Consider the following 10,109-nt stretch of genomic DNA (forward strand, 5'->3'; position numbering starts at 1 on the left):
CGTGGGACACAGGGGGGGGTCCCCCAGGCAGGCCGCGAGGGCCTGGCCAAGAACGGACAGCTGGGACAAAGGCCGAGCTGCGGGTGGAGCGAGGGGAGGCCCCAGGAAGGCCGCACCCACCAGGCAGGTTCTTCCTGCATTTGGTGGCCGGCTGCACCTGGGCAGTGGGATCTCGATGGGTAGAGAGGGTGGTGTGAGCAGAGTTGCCCCAGAAGACCAGGGCCTCCATCACTAAGCGCACCAGGGCTGGCTTGTACCGGGGCTGCTTGGGGCAGCCCCCTGCCTGCCTGGCCCCGTCTCAGACCTTTGTTCCTGACCCTCCAGCCTCTGGCTTTCTCCTCGGACTCCCACTGACCCTCAGAGCCCGGTCCTGCCCATTGCTCAGCCGCCACTGACCCCCTGCCCCGCCAGGAGGGACCAGCCTGCTGCGGCTGGTGTCCAGGGGCCAGTCCTCCCCTCCACTCCAGAGAGCGGTGTAAACGGCAAGACCACAGGGGGTGGGGTGCAGGTAGGACAAACCGCAAGTGCCCCAGCTTGCCCCGGGCCCTGCTGGAACCTCTCCAACACCCCAGCCACATCCGGGGTTCCTCGACCTTGTTTCCCACCATCTGACTCGCCGGGGCTCGAGCTCCCTGAGGAGGGTCACAAACAGTGAGTGTGGGGCTTCCTGTGACCCAAAGCTTGGCACAGGCAGGGTGGGGTCGAAGAAGAAAATGTGGGGGATGATCTCCACGGCCCGGAGGGAGTAAATAATTTCTTCCATCTTTTTTCTTTTTTAAGATTCATTCATTTATTTTTAGAGAAACACAGAGAAAGAGAGCCAGCATGCGAGCAGGGGGGATGCACAGAGGGAGAGGGAGACGAAGACTCCCCACTGAGCAGGGAACCCGATGCAGGACTCGATCCCATGACTCATGGGACCATAACCTGAGCCGAAAGCAAGAGCCGGACACTTAACTGACTGAGCCCCTGGGGCACCGCTGATGTCTTAAACAGGGTCCCAGAAGCAGCAACCCCTGAGGAGAACACTGAGAAACAGCCATGTCAAGATGCGAGCTCTTCATGGAGATGGGCCGGGAGGGCAGATGCCTCACACCTTCGCAGAGACACACAACCCAACACAGAAGGAGCAAAGGCAAGAGCTAGGCTTCTCGAGGGAGGAAAGGGGTGGTTAGTGGGCGGCAACGTCCAGGTCGAGGACGTAGAGTGTCCTGGGCTTGTGGCAATGGTGACACGGAGCTCGGCTGTGGGACTCGTGTGCCCGACGACCAGGAAACCTCCAAAGCCGGGCTCCCTAACTTTTTATTGCTAATCATGACTTTTTATAAAATGAAATAGTTCTCCCTCTCCGTGTTACCTGTTTGTGGCTTGTCTTCCTCTGGCTTCCCTGCTGAGCCCTGGAAGCGGCCACTTCTCCGGCTCTCGGGCAGGGCTTAGAGCCCAGGGTCTGAGGGCCGTGGGTACCTGTTGCTGGAGGGTAGCGTGCACTCTGGGCGCTGCAGTGCACGATCCAGGAGCTATCTGTGTGTGTGCATGTGCATGCAAACTCACACACTCAGAAAGAACATTAGTGGGGCAGGTGACAAAATCTGAAGGTCTGTAGGTTAGATGACATTTTATTATGCTAACTTCCTGACTTTGATCGTTATATTGTAGTTATGTAAAAGACTGCCCTTGTTTTCAGGAAGTACCACTGAAGGATTTAGAGGGACAATGTGTCTGTAACTAACTTTCAAATGACTCAGAGCGGGGTAAATACATTCATATATGAGAGAGAGAGGAAGCACATTTTTCATCCCAGGTGAAATTAATAATAATAAAAATACTTAAGACTGGTTGTGTTTTTAATGATATTTTCAGTAGGAACTGGGTGCTCAGTAAACTGATACCTATATGGAAAAAGCTAGAATTAACCCCATGCAAAAAAATTTTCATGGTCTCAGGATAAGAAAATATCTCTTAAATAGTTCAACATTAGGTACTAATTGTAAACAAATTTTAGAAATTCAAAGCTTTTCTTCATCAAAAGCACCACTGAGACTACAGGAGAAGATATTTGCACACATGTCGTTATCAAAGGGCTGTATAATCACAACACATAAAAAATTGTTACAAGAAAACGCCAATAGGCACTTCACAAAAGTGGACAGTAATGGACAAGAAACACACAAAAAGTGTGCTGTGCGTCATTTGTGAGAGGAACTGGCACATTAAAGCCTCATGAGACAGCACTACATACCCGGGGCGTGGGGAGTGCCGCACAGAAAAAGACCAGGGAGCACCAGGGGGGCAAGGACTGGAGCAGAGACGTGCTGGTCAACGTTCAAGGAGCCCCTCTCCAGGGCAGAAGGAGCCCTGACTTGCAGTGCTGGCCAATGTCAATGGAGTAAATAATCCCCACGTGGCTGATGGCCAGTGGCTCGTGCCGCTTCACATCTCAGCAGAGCTGAGAAAGATGTGTGCGAGGAGCTCTTGTGAGCCTCTGTGAGCCGGCCCCCGCCAGCGCTTGGGGGAAGCCGGGACTCCCGCACGCAGCTGGTGGCTGTGTGAATTGGTAGAGGTGGGCTGGAAAATGATTTGGCAATATCTACAGAAGCCCAAAATATGGCACACCTCGAAATTCCACCCCCAGATGCATCCCCAAACAGAAACACACACATATGTTCACCGAAAGATATGTACAAGAATGTCATTAGCAGTGCTCTTCTGGAATAGCACCAAACTCGAAAATACCCAGATGGCCGCCAACAGTAGGATGTTGTATATCCACACAATGAAATAGTCTACAAATGAGACGAATAGCCTGCCGCTACACGTAGCACCACAAATGAGCTTCCTGAACACAGTGTTGATCAAGGCAGCCAGACAAAAAAATACTCACTGCATGGTTCCTCTATCTGAGGTTCCAAGCAGGCAGAGTGAATTTGTGGAGTTTGAAGTCAGGATGATGGGCCTTTCCGTCCAGTGGCAGCCATCAGCTCAAAGGTCCTCAAACAGGTCCATCCAGGATCTGTGGAGGAAGAAGCAGTCCAACATAATGCACTTTCTTTTCTCAGGGAGCCAGCTCTCTGCGCTCCATGGGGCCCCCTGCCCAACCCGGCCCAATAAAGTACACAGACTGGGGTACAAGACCAAGCAAGGCTATGTCACCTATCAGATTCATGTGTGTCATGGTGGTTGCAAACACACAGTTCCTAAGGGTACAACCTACAGTGAGCCTGTCCATCACGGTGCTAACCGGCTCAAGTTTGCCCGAAGCCTACAGTCTATTGCAGAGGAGTGAGCTGGACCCCACCGCAGGGCTCTGAGAGTCTTGCATTCTTACTGGGTTGGCAAGGACTCCACATACCAATTCTTTGAGGTCATCCTCATTGATCCATTCCATGAATCTATCAGAAGGAATCCTGACACCCAGGGGATCACCAAACCAGTCCACAAGCACAGGGAGATGCAAGGGCTGACATCGGCAGACCACGAGAACATGGCCTTGGAACAGGTCCCAAGTTTACCACACTATTGGTGATTCTTGCCGTGTGGCATGGAGAAGACGCAGTACTCTCTAGCTCCACCATTACCACTAATATAAGTAATGTTTGTAAAATTCTTACCTAATAAACAATTTAGGACAGTAAAAAAAAAAAAAAAGAAAAGGAATGAAGATAATGGTTATCTCTGGGGAGAACAGAAGTGCCTGGGAGGTGGCACCAGGTGGGCTGGTGATACTCATATTTCTTGACCTGGAGGTGGACACATGACTTTCATTTTGTGACAGTTGGATGGTACATTCATGTTCTATGCACTTTTCTGCATGTGTACAATGGTTAGATTTTAAAGCATGTGAAAAATCATGAAGAGTTTTATACACTAAAAAAGAAGAATCCAAAAAAGAAATTAAGAAAACAATCTCATCTATAATAACATCAAAATGAATAAAATACTTAGGAATAAACTTAACCAAGGAAGTGAAAGATTTATACATTGAAAATAACAAAGTTTTGAAAAGCAGCAGCACCAGATCCAGGATGGCGGCCAGCAGGAGGCTGATGAAGGAGCTTGAAGAAATCCGCAAATGTGGAATGAAAAACGTCCGTTAACATCCAGGTTGATGAAGCTAATTTATTGACTTGGCAAGGGCTTATTGTTCCTGACAACCCTCCATATGATAAGGGGGCCTTCAGAATCGAAATCAACTTTCCAGCAGAGTACCCATTCAAACCACCGAAGATCACGTTTAAAACAAAGATCTATCACCCGAACATCGACGAAAAGGGGCAGGTCTGTCTGCCAGTAACTAGTGCTGAAAACTGGAAGCCAGCAACCAAAACCGACCAAGTAATCCAGTCCCTCATAGCACTGGTGAACGACCCCCAGCCCGAGCACCCGCTTCGGGCTGACCTAGCTGAAGAATACTCTAAGGACCGTAAAAAATTCTGTAAGAATGCTGAAGAGTTTACAAAGAAATACAGGGAGAAGCGACCTGTGGACTAAACTCTGCCGCGACTGATTCCAGCGAGTGTGAGCGGAGGCCCCGCAAAGCAGGACTCTGGAAAATTGACACGTGCGGCTGCCTGGCGTTTGCTTGTGGCAGTTACTAACTTTCTACAGTTTTCTTAATCAAAAGCGGTCTAGGTAACCTGTAAAGAAAGGATTAAAAATTTAAGATGTAAAAAAAAAAAAAAAAAGAAAATAACAAAGCTTTGCTGAAAGAAATTAACGAAGACATAATGGAAAGACATCCCATGTTCATGGACTGGAAGATGTAATATTAAGATGACAGTACTACCAAAAGCAATCTATAGATTAAATGCAATTTGTATCAAAATCTCAACAAGGCATTTGGCAGAAATAGAACAATCCATCCTAAAATTTATATGGAATCTCAATGGTTAAAACAATCTTGAGATTTTGGAAGAACAAAGCAGGAAAACTCAGAGTTGCTAAATTCAAAACTGACTATAAAGCTACACTAATCAAAATAGTGTGGTGCTGGCATCAAGACAGATATAGAGACAAATGGAATAGAATAGGGAGCCCAGATATAAACCTTCATATATGTGGTCAAATGACTTTCAACAAGGGAAAAGGAAAGGACAGTCTTCCAACAGATGGTGCTGGAACTGCACAGAAACTGTGCATCCCCATGCAAAAGAATGACATCAGAGCCCTACCTCACACCATACACAAAAACTAACTCAAAATAGATCAGAAACCTAAGTAGGAGCTAAAGTATAAAACTATTGGAGGTAAACATAGGGGGAAAACTTCATGACTTTGGATCTGGCAATCATTTCTTTGATATGACACCAAAAGCACATGCAAGAAAAAAAATAAATTGGATTTAATCAAAATAAAAAACTTGTGTGCATCAAAGGATGCAATCCACAGGGTGGAAAGGCAGCCCACAGAGCAGGAGAAAAGATTTGCAAATCATTTATCTGATAAGGGACTAATATCCAGAATACGTAGAGAACTTCTAAAACTCCACAACAACAACAACAACAAAACCCCAAAAACAATCTGATTAAAAACGGTCAAAGGACTTGAACAGGCATTTCTTCAAGGATTATTTACAGATGGCCAACAAGCCACGAAAAGATGCTCACACCACTAAGCATTAGAGAGATGCAAATCAGAACCATGATCAGATACCACCAGCCTTTAGCATGGCTACTGTCAAACAAGACCAAACACCAAAATACCACGTGTTGGCGAGGATGTAGGGAAACTGCAACTCTATGCGCTGTTGGTGGGAACGCAAGCTGGTGCAGCCGCTGTGGAAACAGCATGGAGTTTCCTCACCAACCTGAAGAGAGAATTACCATACGACCCAGCTATTCCATGTCTGGTATCTCCAGAAGAATTGGAACCAGGGATTGAAGAGACGCCTGCACCCCATGTTCACAGCAGCGTTAGCCGCAACAGTTAAAATGTGGGAGCAAACCAAGTGTCCATCAGTGGATGAATGGTAAGCAAAAGGTGGTCCATCCATGCAAGGGAATGTTATTCAGCCTAGGGGGAAGGACATCCTTCCACCTGCCACCCTGTGGGTGAATCTTGAGGACACAATGCTCAGGGAAATGAGCCAGTTGCAAAAAGGCAAATACTGGCCATCCCACTCCTGTGAAGTATCACAGGAGTGGTCAGATTCACAGAGACAGAAAGGATGGAGATGGGGCTGGGGGAGCAGAAGGGGAGTGGTGTTTAATGGGGACGGAGTTTCAGATTCTGGGATGGATGGCAGTGACTCCCAACAATGTGCATGTACTTAACACCACTGAGCTCTACACATAAATGGTGAAGATGCTAAGTTTATGGCGTGCCTATTTTACCACGAAAAAGAAATATGAAAACAAACATGAAGAGGGTGTGTCAGCCTGGGTCCAGCCAGGAGAAAGACACCACCCAGGGTCGAACAGGGAAGTTTAACGTGCAGAATTACTAACGTCGAAAGGAGTTAACTGTAAGAGGGAAGGAGCTCTGGTCTCCTCGGCCCTGGTCTGGCTGGGTCAGACCTGGCCTGGGGTCTCAGGGCCGGCAGCATTCTGCGACGGCGTGGCAGGGAGCAGGTGGTCAGCCATGGGCGGCACCACAGGTGGGCTGCTGGAGCAGGCAGGAGGCCTTTGGGTGCTGGTTTCCATGTTAAGAGGGAGAAAATCTTCCCATCAGTGGGGCAGGAAGGAAGCACAGGATATGCATCACCTCCAAGTGTGTGAGCAGAGCAGGATGGGCGACCCGCGCAGGGCCACGCAGGGCCACGCAGCTGGCTCCCGGATGTACAAGGCACTGCTTCCCGTGTGAGAGCAGCAAGTCCAGCCACGGTCCAGGCCTGGGACGGAGCCCTGGCCTGGGGACATGCTATCTCGTGGGGCAGAGTACGACCCAGAAGCAGGGTGCTGAGGAGGCCTGTGGGTCAGCCTGGGGCCTACCTGGTCACCTACCAGTGTGGCTGCCTCTTCCTCGAAAGGGTAAGAGTTGCTCTTTTGCTCTTGACTTCAATGATTAGAGAAATCTGTGCTGAAACATAAATTTGAAAACAGGGTGCAAAGTGGGGACACCAGACTTCTAGGTCACAAAGGGCGTGGGGCGGGTGGGGGCCAGCCAGGCCGCTGTCAGGACAGAGGGCCAGAATCAGCCTCTCTGCTGGCAGGACCGGGCAGGCGGGAGTGCGCAGGGACCACCCCACTTCCAGGGGCTCTGAGCCCCTTTGAGAACTGGCTTCAGGCGTCTACTGCAAGGACGTGGGCCGAGCACCTGCTCCTGGGGAGAGCTCAGCTTGAGGGGAGGCGCAGCAGGGAGGAGGCTGTGGGGGGCCGTGGGGGGCTGGGGGCAGGGCTCTCCCTGCTGGGAGGAAGCCCACCCCATGCTGCGTGTGCCTCCCTCCCCTGAAGGACGGGGCAGGAGGGCTGGCTGACTTGCTAAACGGGCTCAGAAAAGGTGATGCAGCCTCCTCCAGCTGGCGCTCTGGATGCCGCCCCAGAGCCAGCCGCCATGCTGGGAGGAGCGCAGGCCACGCGCAGGGGCCGTGGCCCAGCCGAGTCCCAGCCCCGCACGAACCCCTGGCACCGCACCAGGGGGCCTCCAGCGACTGTGGTCACAGCCTTCCACCTGCCCAGGGGCACCAGAGGCGCTGGACCCTGCCCACGGTGTGGGCTCTCTGGCAGAACAGACATCGTCGTGGTTCCCACGTGCAGGGTTTTGGGTGCGCTGGGGAGGCCTGCCTCCCGGTGCTGCGGACCCCAGACAGATGGCACCATCCCTGCCCTGCGATGGCGAGCCCAACACAGCTGAGGGCCCCCCCAGGTGATGCAGGACAGGAGGGATTCCTCGGGCACGACAGCCTGGTGATAAACAGGGGGCCTGGCTGTCATTTTTCACTGCAGACCAGGGCGGGGAGACACGCACCGCGTCTGGCAGGGACGGCTGCTGGCCGTCCATCACTGGGCAGCCAGCCACGCCCGGCCCCCACTGCCCTCCACTGCAACTCCCGGTGACCTTGTGACCAGAGCAGGGGGGCCAGCTGCTGGTCTGAGTGGCAGACACTGGGGCCGGGGGCGTCAGGCTGGCCTGTCTGCCCCAGGCCCCTGGGGTCCAGCCCTGCAGCCTCCTCACACAGCCCACACCAGCTTCCTACCCAACCTCGACCTCCCTTTCACACTGTCCCCCAATCCCATGCCCTGCCCCCATTTGCGACCCTGTCTATTGCCAAATCTCACCACCCTCCAGGTCCCCTGCTGTCACTCCCTCCTCCAGGAAGCCCTCCTGGTGGTCTCCCACCCACGCTCAGTCCACGCCGCCCTGCAGCCACTTCTGCCTGCGGGCCCACAAACTGGGCGCACAGTAGGGACTTTGGGGGGCCTCAGCCGTCCGGAGCACATTCTGGGACTGGTGCTGGACCCGTGTTAACTTTTAATTTAAAGTCTCTAGGCAAAGCACAATGGACTTTTGACATACAAATATTAAAAATTAAATTTCCCGAGTTCATTATCTGATAATTAGAACCAAATAACATCTTAACTGAGAGGCCAGCCCCACACAGATCAAGTCAGTTCCATTTAAGATTCCATTAGACCAGTGTCGGAGCGGTAAGTAATGGACCATAAAATTTAATTTGGAAATGATCTCGCGCCGTGATGGAGCGATAGTGCTCACAAAGGAGGCGGGCAGCCGCGCGGCCGGCCGGGCTCTGGGCGAGCCGGTGGAATTCAAAAGGAAGCCGCTGCTATTGCCCAGGAGAACATGTGTTCAGCGCTTTCTTCTCCTTTCTAGGGCCCTGTGGTATTTAAAAGTCAGAATTGACCAGTGTAGCGCCGTGTAATTACAAAGATCCCCTTATCGGAGTCTATTTGCAGGCACAGAAAGGGAAGGCCGACCCTGGCGACGCGCAGCTCATTTGCATGCGCGGTAATCCGCGGCCGCAGTCACTCTGGGATTCAATGCACTTGGGCCGTCCTGCCCGTCTGCCAGCCACCGCGGGCCTGGGCCACGGCCTTCGGCAACCGGGAGTTCATGTGGAACGAACAGTTCCGAACCCTCTAGGGAGAGGGCTCCCCCCAGCCCTGCTGGGCCTCGCGTGGACCCCCCCCCCCCCACAGGTCGGGGAGGAAAGAGGCCTCTTGAACTGAATGAAATTCAGATTTGCCCAGCGTCCCACGGACCCACAACAGCCACTCCAAACGGGACCCAGGCACGGGCGGGGGCGGGGGGCTCGGCTGCCTGGCCTCACCCTCCCCGCCCTCAGCATGCGGGTTGCAAGGTCAGCAGGCAGGAGACCCGCCCCTCGGGCCCCACCCCCAGGCACCTGCTTGGCACCCATTTCACCCGAAACATCACCCCGCTGTCCAGTCCCCTCCATGGGTCTTTCCTGTGACCACCAGTCCCCACCTCTCAGCTCTGTCCTAAAGCAGTACCTTCTAGAAGGCCCCAACCCAGGAGTATGGAACCGGGAGTCCGGTGCTGCCCGTTGTTCACTGAGCCCTCCCGTCCCAGCCAGGCAGGTGGCTGCTTCCATGCAATCTGTGCTTCTGGGAGCCACGGGCAGCACGGAGGGAGGGCCCTGAACTGGGCCGTGGGGCTGGCAGAGGGGCACTGCGCCGACCAGCAGGAGTCCTGCACCTGCAGGGCATCAGAGGGAGGCCTCAGGGCCCACGTCACTAGGAGACAGCAGGGCTACTGCTCCCCAACTCCAAGGACAAGACAAAACATAGCTATGCGCTTTCGACATGGGGCCCTCCGTGCTGCTGAGGGCTTGCCAGAACCGGAGGCGGCCCCAAGGCCCCGCTCCTTCACAGGGGCCAAGCCCCGCCCCCCTGCACAAACCCTAGCAGCAGGGAGCAGCCCGGCCCAGCAGATCCTGGTGCCCAGCCCTGGGACCCTGGGGGCTGTGACCTTGGGCTTCACTTTCTCTCTGCACAGATGACATGGCCACACTCTTTGCAAAAACCCCTCCTCAGTTTCCAGGAGCCAGGAGTTCTGGGCCGGCTCTCCCTGGAGATGCCAAGGAGCCGCCCCTCCTGCCATCCCCTTCAGCGTTCTGGCCTCTGCTCTCTGTTCTAACACATATCACCTCTTGGCAACCCCCATCTCACCCCCACCCCCAAAATGATCTCTGG

General features: G+C 53.1%; 2 pseudogenes; both read left to right on the plus strand.

Moving 5' to 3' along the window:
• Nucleotides 1–2,944: 2,944 nt before the first annotated feature.
• Nucleotides 2,945–3,581, plus strand: LOC114198305 (large ribosomal subunit protein eL15 pseudogene; annotated as a pseudogene).
• A 441-nt stretch (nucleotides 3,582–4,022) lies between these two features.
• LOC114198130 (ubiquitin-conjugating enzyme E2 L3 pseudogene) lies at nucleotides 4,023–4,488 on the plus strand (annotated as a pseudogene).
• Nucleotides 4,489–10,109: the final 5,621 nt, after the last annotated feature.

This window comes from Eumetopias jubatus, unplaced genomic scaffold (assembly GCF_037043125.1).
Source record: "Eumetopias jubatus isolate StellerSeaLion01/CBP00866 unplaced genomic scaffold, mEumJub1_p1.0 scaffold_2, whole genome shotgun sequence".
Classification (NCBI taxonomy): Eukaryota; Metazoa; Chordata; class Mammalia; order Carnivora; family Otariidae; genus Eumetopias; species Eumetopias jubatus.